Source organism: Tiliqua scincoides, chromosome 3, assembly GCF_035046505.1.
Source record: "Tiliqua scincoides isolate rTilSci1 chromosome 3, rTilSci1.hap2, whole genome shotgun sequence".
Taxonomy (NCBI): domain Eukaryota; kingdom Metazoa; phylum Chordata; class Lepidosauria; order Squamata; family Scincidae; genus Tiliqua; species Tiliqua scincoides.
The window spans coordinates 189031440-189044088 of NC_089823.1; positions in this window are offsets into that span (position 1 = coordinate 189031440).

Here is a 12649-nt window from a genome sequence, read left to right on the forward strand (position 1 = left end):
CTGACACAGTGTCAGAGAGATGATGTGGCCCTCCTTCCAAAATGTTTGGACACCCCTGGTCTAACTGGCTGTGGTTCTCCAGGGTTCCAGACAGGGGTCTTTATCTAGATATGTCAGGCAAAGTATGAGCACTACACATACATCAGACCTTATGCCCACTATCAGGTCCCTGACTCCAGTCCCCACTATCATGAGGGGAAAGTGAACTGTGAACTCTTCAGGGCTCTGTTAATACTTGAAGTGACACAGAGACACTGCTGAACATCTGTGCCACAACTATGGCATGGTCTGACAGAACCCTTGGTTGTCTCACACCCCACCACCTGTGCTGAAAAGATATATGTCTCAGAGTGGGATCAGCCAGGGTGAGTGAATGAAGACTTCCTTCACCTCTGCTTTCCCTGTAAATTATTTGTTTTCTTCATTGGAATATTGAATACAGATACTGTTTCTCCTCTACCCCAACCCATTCATTTCTGTTTCATGCAATACACTATCTGGATTCAAAACCCCGGAATCAGCTAGCGGCTGCCAGAACATGAATTCTCAATAAAGCTGCAACCTGGTCTGGTCTGGTCAGTACATTCCCCTCTGTTTGGCCACCAGGATGAAATGGGAGGCATCAAGGCAACATCTTTTACTGATTAGCTGCTGGCAGTTCTGGGACCAGATGAAAAGTACTTGGCCACTGCATGGTGGGAACTGGAAGTAGATGGTGGAATGAGGGCCTGGGGCTGGTGGAAAGAAAGTGTTCAGCTGGATCTGAGAACTGAGTCTGAGCCATGGACAAGGCCTATTCCTAAAACAGGGTGACCAAATATTCTGAATGCAGTGAGCTTGAAACTTGGCGGTGCTGGAGCCTGAAGGCCAAGCCTTGCATGGTGACAGTTTATCCCCAAACATATGCCAGACTTCAGGTGTGTTTAAGCCATTTCTGCCCAACGTTGCATATATGCAACAGGGATCAAATGCGTACCCCTGTGGGCTGGGCAAAAAATGGGTTAAAGGTGTTCTGAATCCCATTGCTAACTGCCATGGGAGCATGATGCAGGAGCTGTTTTCTCCCCACCAAAGAACACCCAAAGTAGGGCGAGGGGAGGTATTTGCCTCCATAATAAGTTGTCTGTGCATTGCTGAGATGCAACTATACTTGCTATATTTTTTATCCTGTCCTTCAGTGAGCACACTGTGTGACCCCACACAGTGGGTGGGTGTGACCCCACCCACACGCAAATTTTATACTCACAACAACCCAGTGGGCTTGTTTAGGGTGAGACCAAGTGACTGATCCAATGAACTACATGCTCGCATGATAATTTGAATCTGAGGGCACAATCCTAACCAGGTCTAAGAAGTAAGTCCTATTTTGTTCAGTGGGGCTTACTCTCAGGAAAGTGTGGTTAGGATTGCAGCCTGAGTCTCCCCAGTCCTAATTCAACATGTTGGAGTGTGCAGTTTCAGAACAGGTAGCAATGTTTCAGCCCATCTTTCAGCAAAACTGCCAGGAAAACAGGGTATGAAGGTAGTGATAGGAAGGACAGATGCCCTTCTGGCTGCAGAATTTGCTGGTCAGTAAAATGTTACAATGTTAGAGGATAAAGGTGGTAGTAAAACATTTGACTTTCTTTGACTTCTTCAGGAAGATACTGGAAAAGTTCCAGAAAAGCAAAGGATTGTAGCTCACTTCTTCCTTAACTACTATCATTGTGATCTGCAAACCAGTTAGACGTGGAGTACTTAGATGAAAGTTGTTAGAAGTCCCTTTGATTCCAAGGAGATTAGATCGATTTAAGTATTTCCACTAACTGGCTTGTTAAGTTGGAGGCTTGTTTCACAGCAGCCCTGCTGCCTTTGAAACTGGGACTTCTAGAATTCTGACCCAGCCATGAGACTGGTTTAAAAAAAAATCTTGGGAAAATCTTGCAAAATAAAATGGAAATTTGAGAGTGCGTGTTAAGACCTGCACTGCAGTCACATGATCCAGATTTTGTGTATAGCTTTAAGTGCTAGCTGCTTGCTTTTGAATTCCTTCACTGCTTTGTGAGAGTCTGAATTGAGAAGGTCTGCATATGGGCAAGCTGTAGGCACTCCAGCAGAGTGAACAGAATATTAAAGAGCTTTCTTTCCTTTACATTGTGCACCAGATTCTGGAGAGCCTAGACGAGCAATTTTCAACTGGTGTGCTGTGAAACATCCGCAGGTGTGCTGTGGGAATTTGGAGCACAGTGTTGAAAATCACTGAAAAACTCTTCTAGGTTCTGCAGCTCTTTCTAGGGCAACTGTCTGTAATAACAATTTACTCTGCTGGCAGAAGAAGAGGGACCGGCAATTCATTACTACAGACAGTTGCCACAGAACCTGAATGAATCTCTCGGAAGTCAGAAGTGACATCAGACATCACAAGAGGCAAAGACCATAGAGAAGACTACAGTGTGCCATGAGACGAATACATTGAAAATTGCTGACCTATTAACATAAGAACAGCCCCACTGGATCAGGCCATAGGCCCTTCTAGTCCAGCTTCCTGTATCCCACAGCGGCCCACCAGATAACAAGAGACCTGCATCCTGGCGCCCTCCCTTGCACCTGGCATTCTGACATAGCCCATTTCTAAAATCAGGAGGTTGCACATACACATCATAGCTACTCATTAGTAGCTACTCTTTGGTAGCTACTTATCCATACCAACTGGCTTGGTGTTGTCACTTGTACTTATTCCTTGCCCCCCCCAAATCCACAAGAGCCATTTCCCCCTCCTGAGGCCCTGGTCCCCTGCTTCTCCTTTGTGACTCTCAAGTGAGTCCTAGTAACCAGTTCACAAATACCCCACTCCAGGTCGACTGACTGAATTGACCTTCCTTCCATTACTGAAATTCCTTCCCAGGCTTGTTCTTGCTTCCTAGTAGAGATTTGGGTTTCTCCCCAAGTATCAAAAGGGTACTGCAAAGAGTTTGGGCACATAGAAGGCTGTCTCCTACTGAGTCTGACTAGTGGTTCAGTATTGTCAAAACTGACTGTCAGCAGTTCTCTTGGCAGAAATGTGTCTCTGCCCTAACTGGAGATGCAGGGGATTGAACCTGGGACCTTGTGTATGAGCTCTGAGTCTTCTATGTTCTGAAGGAGATTCACCATTAGGCAAATTCTGGCAGTGCCAAATGTGGCAGTGAAGACGGGGGACACTTTCAGTGTAACAGCAGATAGGAGAGTCTCAGTGGAAGAACTCATATTTTCCAGTGCCAATGGGGTGTGCACTGCTTCTTGTGGTGGGGAGGCAGTCACAGAGTCCTCCTCAAGGCATGGGAACAGTTGTTCCCTTACCTCAGGGCTGCATTGTGACTGCACCAGTGCTGGAAAGTTGGAAAGGATTGGGCCCTTAGAAGAAGCTGGCAACCCTATGCATATAACAATCTTAGCTGAAATTTTAATATTGGCCAAAAGCTAAGTTGGATCAATGCTTCATACAAATATTCAAGAAGCCTGTCACTTTATAGTTTTTAACCCTTTCATATTCAGGGTTTCTGTATAGATGGAGGATAGCTTTATCTCACAACAACAGGCAAGATTCTTTTTCCTGCAGCCTTGTCTTGGAGCTGCTCCCCAGTGATTTACTGCAGCCTGGCTGTTTCTTGTTTGTGCCACATATGCAACTAGCTAACCTGACAATGATTACAAGTTAAGACTACATCTCTGGATACTTCCCTTGTGAAAAGTCTTTTTAACTGTGGTGGGCAAGACCTCATCCTGAGATCTCTGAAATTAGTGAGCTTTGTCTCCCGGTCTATAAGGTGACATGCTCGCAAGAGCGATCATTGAAAAAAGTTCTCAAGCATACAGCAGTGCTTGAGAATATTAGATGTGAACAACTTTTCCTGAACATCTTTTGCCATCATGCTGTAAGTGGGAACAAACACATTAAGAATGAAAGCCACATCATAGCATGAAAATGTGCAAAATGGAGGTGGAGTCTTGCCAGCCCCAGAAAGAATCAGTGACACCCACCTAAAGGTGGAAAGTGAGTAAGAAAATGTTTGCTCTATTACTAGCTGTGTCAATTTCCTTTCCAAGAGTTAAGAATGTGGGAAAGGCAGAAAAGGAACACAGTGTCCCAGCATATTAATGATATTGTCCCAAGTTATCAGGGAGCTACTGCAACATAACATCAAAGAGTGACAGGAGAAAAGTATTTCTGACCCTTGGAGGAAGCAAGAAATTACATTACAATCTGCCACAAGGGATGCTGAGATGTGAAACCTGCACAAAGGGAAGGAAGAAGAGTCAGTTCACCCACGAACCAAATGCAGTATTGGGTGGGTGCTTGAATTTATCAGCAGACCCATGCGTGATAAGGGTGGTTCAGGGGAGACTGTTTTCAGGGACAGCCCATGATCTTGCAGTGCTTGAGGTACTGCAAGCATGTCAGACACACTCCTCACCTTCTGCAGCACTTTGCTGCTGCATAGACAGCCTCTCCCCTTACCCAGTAGTGCTCCATCACTCCTCTTTCCATTCCCTGGATTTGAAAAGGAAAAAGGGAGAAGCAGAAGTGTTGAGAGGAGAGTGGCCATCTAGAGCAGGAGTGTCAAACTCATTTCACGTAGTGGGCCCAATAGGATTCATGGCACCTGCACTTCACCTAGAAACTCATTAGCTGCAAATCACAAAAGAGAAAACATGCAAATCTTGTTCATAATTTCAAGATATGAGAGAGGCCAATTATCATGCTGGGAGAGCCCAATTATAACTGGGGGTGGATAAATGGCTTCTGGGGCTGCACCCAGCCCATGGGCCTTATGTTTGACATCCCTAATTTAGAGTGTCTAGGACACCAAGCAGCAGAAGGAAGAGAAGCAGCAGAGGTGGGTAATTCATGAGACTGAAGCAGTTGCCTCGAGTGGCAGAATGGAGGGGGCAGTGTCTGTCACCCTACCTCTGAATTGGATGGGTCTGGTGAACCCTGTTTTGACTGTGTAAAAGAATGATTCCCTTTTTCCACATGGGGCAATAGATTTACCTCTCATTTTCTGGTTTGCTGGTGTTCTGTTTTTAACAGAGTACTACAAAATACACATAATGTAATCGAGTTTCCCTAAAAAGTATAGTTAGCAATTAAAATAAGGTCTTGCAAGAGCTGAATGTTATTAGATCAAGCCATAATTCAGTGCAAAAGAGCTCAGTTCAATTGCCAGTGTATTAAGCAAGAGCAAATTTGCAAGAGACTGGACATCATTTGACTGTGCTTAGCATTTAGAGCAGAACAAAAGTACATAAAATCTAGTGCTCAGCATGAAGACCGCTCTTGTTTCCTCAGGCAAAAGTGTCATTGAGTTCAGCTGAGATTATTCCCTAGTTAATGTGCGTAGGATTGCAGCCTTTTAAAAAAGCACAAAAGACAATATGAACTTGATATTGAGAAATGCTGGACAACATTTTTTTTTTTAATGGAAGAATGTGAGACGCTTGCAGTTTGATCCCAGCCATATTCAGTTATAAGTACTGGAATCCCAAATCTATGGATAGACTTCCAAATGAATCAGCATGGAAATCAATAGAACTTTGAGTAAACATGATTAGACTGGGCTGGTGTTTAGTGTTCTGTTCCAACTTGATTGCAGTTTTAAAGGAGCAGGAGGGAGGCCTTCAGTCTGTCCTCAAGGCAGTACAAGGCTCTGGAGTCCAAGAAGCCAAGAATAAAAGGTCACTGTTTTGACTCTTTCTGAAAACCTCTTAAGAGAGCTTGGCCAGACCCTCACTTGCAGCCCCTACAATGAATTTTTGTCGATTCTTTTTTATTGAGTCCCTGACAAATTAGGAATGCTACTTACTCCAATGAAGTGGCCACTGAATTGCTCCCCTTAATCAGTTGTTCTCAATCAATCAACAACCTTTAATGGCATCACACAGAATAAATAAATACAATCACAGATATGACCCACAAATTAAAACCATAAGATTACACACACTAAAACCCCGATCGGGACTATTTTAACTATTGGAAATAAACACATCTGCAAGAAACTTAGCTACAAGAAGCGTAATTTCTTGCGAAAAATTGTTTAAAAGAAACACTGCAAGAAGGTTAGGGGGACCAGAATAACTAGAAATAACAGGACCCAAAATTACGCGGCGAAGCTTACTGAACACGGGACAAACACAAAGAAAATGAGTAACAGAATCAGGTTCTATGCCGCAATGGTTGCAACGCCTTTGGTCAAAAGGTACCCTAGAGTATCGACCAGTCAGCACTGCAGAGGGAAAGATGTTTAACTGTGCTAGCATAAAAGCCCTCCTCTCTAAGGGATTCGTGAGGAACTGAAAATAAGAATGACCATTGGCAAATGAAGGGACAATTCCATAATAAATTGGGGAGCACACCCGGTTCAAATGAGAAGATAACCATAGATGTTCAGATTCCCAAAGACTGTCATAAATGAGGGATAAGGCCTGATCAAAATTACAATTCATAAGCGAATCAAAAGAATGCCTATAGAGGCTAATTTGGACACACAGTACTCATACCAGGCAGATTGAAAAGGATCCTTCAGAAAATGGACAAGAAGGGAATCAGAGACAGTCTTAAAAAAAAGACGTAACCAAAATTTAAAAGTGACTTTCCAAGCCCATGTTGAAGGGAGATGCACACCCAGCTCGAGGGACAAAGTAGACCATTTAATATAATGAGGAACCCCCAAATCAGTTGTTCCAGATTATCTGAAGGCCGTTGCAAGTTGCCTTATGCTGGATAGAGGTTAAATAGAGAAGATGTTTCAGACCTCATTGATAAATTAAAGATCAATAAGTCACCGGGCCCTGATGGCATACACCCAAGGGTTATTAAGGAATTGAAGAATGAAGTTGCAGATCTCTTGACTAAGGTATGCAACTTGTCCCTCAAAACGGCCACGGTGCCAGAAGATTGGAGGATAGCAAATGTCACGCCTATTTTTAAAAAGGGAAAGAGGGGGGACCCGGGAAACTATAGGCCGGTCAGCCTAACATCTATACCGGGTAAGATGGTGGAATGCCTCATCAAAGATAGGATCTCAAAACACAGACGAACAGGCCTTGCTGAGGGAGAGTCAGCATGGCTTCTGTAAGGGTAAGTCTTGCCTCACAAACCTTATAGAATTCTTTGAAAAGGTCAACAGGCATGTGGATGCGGGAGAACCCGTGGACATTATATATCTGGACTTTCAGAAGGCGTTTGACACGGTCCCTCACCAAAGGCTACTGAAAAAACTCCACAGTCAGGGAATTAGAGGACAGGTCCTCTCGTGGATTGAGAACTGGTTGGAGGCCAGGAAGCAGAGAGTGGGTGTCAATGGGCAATTTTCACAATGGAGAGAGGTGAAAAGCGGTGTGCCCCAAGGATCTGTCCTGGGACCGGTGCTTTTCAACCTCTTCATAAATGACCTGGAGACAGGGTTGAGCAGTGAAGTGGCAAAGTTTGCAGACGACACCAAACTTTTCCGAGTGGTAAAGACCAGAAGTGATTGTGAGGAGCTCCAGAAGGATCTCTCCAGACTGGCAGAATGGGCAGCAAAATGGCAGATGCGCTTCAATGTCAGTAAGTGTAAAGTCATGCACATTGGGGCAAAAAATCAAAACTTTAGATATAGGCTGATGGGTTCTGAGCTGTCTGTGACAGATCAGGAGAGAGATCTTGGGGTGGTGGTGGACAGGTCGATGAAAGTGTCGACCCAATGTGCGGCGGCAGTGAAGAAGGCCAATTCTATGCTTGGGATCATTAGGAAGGGTATTGAGAACAAAACGGTTAGTATTATAATGCCGTTGTACAAATCTATGGTAAGGCCACACCTGGAGTATTGTGTCCAGTTCTGGTCGCCGCATCTCAAAAAAGACATAGTGGAAATGGAAAAGGTGCAAAAGAGAGCGACTAAGATGATTACGGGGCTGGGGCACCTTCCTTATGAGGAAAGGCTACGGCGTTTGGGCCTCTTCAGCCTAGAAAAGCGACGCTTGAGGGGGGACATGATTGAGACATACAAAATTATGCAGGGGATGGAGAGAGTGGATAGGGAGATGCTCTTTACACTCTCACATAATACCAGAACCAGGGGACATCCACTAAAATTGAGTGTTGGGCGGGTTAGGACAGACAAAAGAAAATATTTCTTTACTCAGCGCGTGGTCGGTCTGTGGAACTCCTTGCCACAGGATGTGGTGCTGGCGTCTAGCCTAGACGCCTTTAAAAGGGGATTGGACGAGTTTCTGGAGGAAAAATCCATTATGGGGTACAAGCCATGATGTGTATGCGCAACCTCCTGATTTTAGAAATGGGTTAAGTCAGAATGCCAGATGTAGGGGAGAGCACCAGGATGAGGTCTCTTGTTACCTGGTGTGCTCCCTGGGGCATTTGGTGGGCCGCTGTGAGATACAGGAAGCTGGACTAGATGGGCCTATGGCCTGATCCAGTGGGGCTGTTCTTATGTTCTTATGTTCTTATGGATCAAACCACTGAGCCATCTAGGTCAGTGCTGTTGATACTGGCTGGTAGCAGTTCTCCAGGGATCAAACAGGGCTTACCTGTTGATACCAAGAATTGAACCTATGACCTTAGACGAACAAAACATGTGCTCAGCCACTGCACTATGGAGTAGGCCAGCAATGGCAAACCTATTACATCACAACATTTTGGTTGACACGCCAGCATTTGACCAAGACTTGAAAACAATTGAGTTTGTTTTACTCATATTTCATTTTTGTAATTATTTGATGTTTCTTTATATAATACAGTCAGTTCTTGTTATCTGCTAGGGCTAGATTCCTGAAAACCGTAGTGGATAGCAAATTCGCATATAATGAACCATAGCTTGTACCATAATCAGTGGTACAAGGGGTACCCTGAAGGGGAAGGAATACCATCAGAAGAATCCAGCAGAGACCTTCAGGAACCCAGCAGAGTGTGCAGCAAGAAGTGCCAAAATATCTCTGAATGCTGCAGAGACCTTCCAGAGGCTGCAGGGACCTTCAGAATGGCACCTGCAATCAGCGCAGACCCCTTTAAAATGACCAGTGAAAGCTTCCGGTCTGCTGTGGTCATAGGTACCATACTGAAGGTCCCTGCAGCCTCTGGAAGTCTCTGCATAGCAGATAATGAGAACAGAAGCACAGATAATGAGAGAACGTAGCAATTCTGCCCCCACCCCCGTGGATAAGTGAATTCACAGATAGCAAATTCGCATATAAAGAGAACTGACTATACATAGCACCACACATGACTTGCCTGTATTAAAAAAATAAATGCACATGTATATAATTCTTTTTTGTTCCGGGAGGGGGTGCGCGTGTGTGACATGCCAACAGAGTCACGTTAGGCATTTTGTTGACACACCAATCCCAAAAGGTTCGCCATCACAGAAGTAGGTTATATTTCCATGCTGACATTTATTGCTGTTTGGCCTGTAAGACTGCTGTCCATGTTAAAATCTTCTACTGCCATTTCGAAATGAACTTCAATATTGTGACAACTTTGCTATCAAGGTTGTTTCTGTTTTCCATGCCTTCAATGGTATCCTTCAGTGTCTTGTCTGTGGCAGACGAGAAATCCCTTTGACACTGCCCTGCCCTCCCATCAACCTGGAAAACTGTACAAGGGTTAGAGAAGGGAAATAGAGAGACTGGGGGAAGACAGCAGCTGCCTCTTGGCCCAGTTGTTCAAGTCACAGGCTCAGGGACCTTTCTCACAGAAAACTGGCAGCTGAGTCCCAAACAGTTCATCTCCAGGCAGGCGGAAGAAGAGGGAGGGAGGCTTAGGAGTAGGATCGTATTCCCAGCAGCTGGGCCTGGCTTTTACCTCTCTCCTTCTCATCCCCAATTCCCACACCACAGTCATTCCACCCCCCTCCCCACTTCCCTTTTCTTTAATCAGGGATTGAAAGGTTTAACAGGGAAGGATTGATGTCAAGGGAAGCCTGCTACCCTTCCTTGACTAAAGGCCAGCCATCGAGACAGCTCTCCTGCCAAACCCATCCACAGTTGGGAAGGCAGGAGTGCAAGGCAACTGAGGAGGACTCTGTGAATGGGAGGTGTCGGCAACAGGAAAGAGAGGCTGTTCACTGTTCTGGGTAAGGAACCGCGCCAACAAAGTCCAACTGCCAAGTCTGGAAAAGGCCAGCAACAAAGAGGCAGCTGACGCAGTGGTTTTCCCCTCGCTCTCCCTGCACATGCTGATGTAGAAGTTGCCAGCCAGCCCTGTCGCCCTGAGCCTGAGTCACACGGTTCAGCACAGACCACTGCAAGGGCAAGATTCAGTCACTCCAGTACATTCATGGGGTCCTGTCTTTCACCTGTTTTCCTGACCCTGGGACAAAGCAAGAGGTTATGAATTGCTACTTGGAAGATGGAAAGCAGGAAACACTGTCAAGTTAGCTCATTCGGGCAGTCAATATTTGAGCCCATAGATGGATACTCTCTTATTTTAAGTTGTCTGTGTGGAGCAGTAATACAGTGGAGACTGAAGCACTGAATTCTGGCCATGTGGCAAACTTGCTGCCTCTACCACATTGAGTGTTCTCTTGACCATTTAGAATTCCCTCCAGAGCACTTGCACTGTGCCACCATTCTCTTGTCCATCTCATGCCCTTATTTTGTGGTTAATTCCTTGCCAATCAACAGTCCCCTGAAGCCTAGGTCAGTGTAACTGGTTCTGCACTCATTTATTCCTTGTTATCCTTCCCTCCCTCTTTTCTCTCTGCATCACTGAACCGCAGGTTAGATAGAAAGGTCCAGGAGGCACACACATAAATAACAGTGGAGGACCTGTTAACACACCATGCTAATCTCTCCTCCTTCCTGTTTCCATCTGCCCTTCCATGTGACACTGTTTGTACACTGTGTGCTTCTACCATGACCCCATTTGCTCCCCAACCAATATGGATGCTGCTTTCTCTGAGATGTTATTGTGCCAACTGGAAAACCAGACCAGTTCGTTTGCAAAGCAACAGTGAGCTGAGCTGCAAGTGCAGCTGTGCTTATATCAGCCACAGAATCACCTCCAGGCTCCAGCACAAGAGCATCTTGACTCACATCTGGAAACCAACGCAGTGCAAAAACTATGAATATTTTGAAATTGTGGTGTGAATGCTTCTGGGGAGTTGGAGTGATAAGTGGGGAAAGGGGTCCTGTTGTCAGTGGCTCCCTTCTTTCCCCCAATCTGCCAGTAGGCCAGGCTAAAATTGCTAGACTCTGCTTCCACTACAACACCAAGAAGAGACACACCATCCTTGTTACTTAGAGAATTCTCTATAAGCCTATCTAATTTTGTGTAGTCCATGGTTGAGGAGGACTAGAGCAACGCTCTGAGCAAGTTCAACTAAACACAGGCAAATTAAGATTTAAAATGTAAAAAGCATTTATTAAAAATGCAAGGAAGGGATTGGCTAATATAACAAGGAAAGGACAAAATGAGAAGGTTTGGGAAATGGCTTGGGTGTTGACAGTTCCCAGGTGATCCTGGGTAAAATACAAACAGGAGATTAAGCAACCTGAAAGCAAAATAATTCCCTAAATTTCACCATTGCCTAACTCTGGTTTCAGCTTGAGGTGTTCCTTTCTGATCTCCAGGACGGCAGGTGAGAACTTGACCACACACAGATGGATTTTCTGAAGGAGTCAATGTGGAGCATACACAAGCATCCCTGGGCTTGACCTTAAGAAACTGAGGTTCAGTGATGTCATTGTCCCAGCCTATTGGATGTTATGACCCCCCTCCCATACCCATATTTACCCTTTGACCTGGTCAGTTGGGTTTAGATGCTCAATGGCTAGATCATGCTCATTCCAGCAGGTGGGCTGCATAAGACCTATTGTTCTAGGGGAAACCGGGCAAAGAATACAAGGAATGTTGTCTGCCTGGTGATGTGGTCCTTCTGCAATGGCCCTGTTCAAAGTGGCTCTGGGAAGCCTCTTTCCTATTGAATCTTACCCTGAGATTTTCCTTAAGGGAAACACATAGGGAAAAAGAAAGGAGCACTGTGAAGCTCACAGGAGAGCAAGACTGTTTCAGGGAGAGTGGTGGCAAGGACTGATACTTCGGAAGTGGTCCAGTGCAACCAGAAACCAAAAGCTCAGGATCATGCCTTCCCAGGTTTGTAAACCCTCCCCCCCCTCTTTTTGGGCTGATTCTCATTTTACATCGCCTACTCTTACGACTCCCAAAATCTCTCCCCGTCACCGCAACATACTGCACTGAGAAAAGCAAAGGTTTAAACATGTGTGCACTTGTTCTTAGTTGATGAGATGCATGTGCATTTTGTACTGTGGTTTCATACCAAAACACAAAATGAAAATTAGAACAAGCCCTGAATCTCTCTGAGGTTTTAAGGCAGTAGCAGCACCCAATGCGCCTTCAGAGTCAGGTGGGGAGGGGCTTCCGGGGGGGGGGTGTCAGTGGACTTTTATGCCCCAGATCTCCAGAAACCCATTTCAGCAGGGGTTTTCTTATGTAAACAGTTTATTTTATTCACTACTGTACCTATTTAGGTACATAGGAAACCACCAATTAATGAGTCAAGCCATTGGTCCATTAGCTCCATGGGCACAGACTGGAAGCAGCTCTCCAGGACTTCAGGTAGGGTTCTTTCCCTGCCCTGCTTGGAGATGTCAGGGATGGAATGAAGGAACTTCTGCA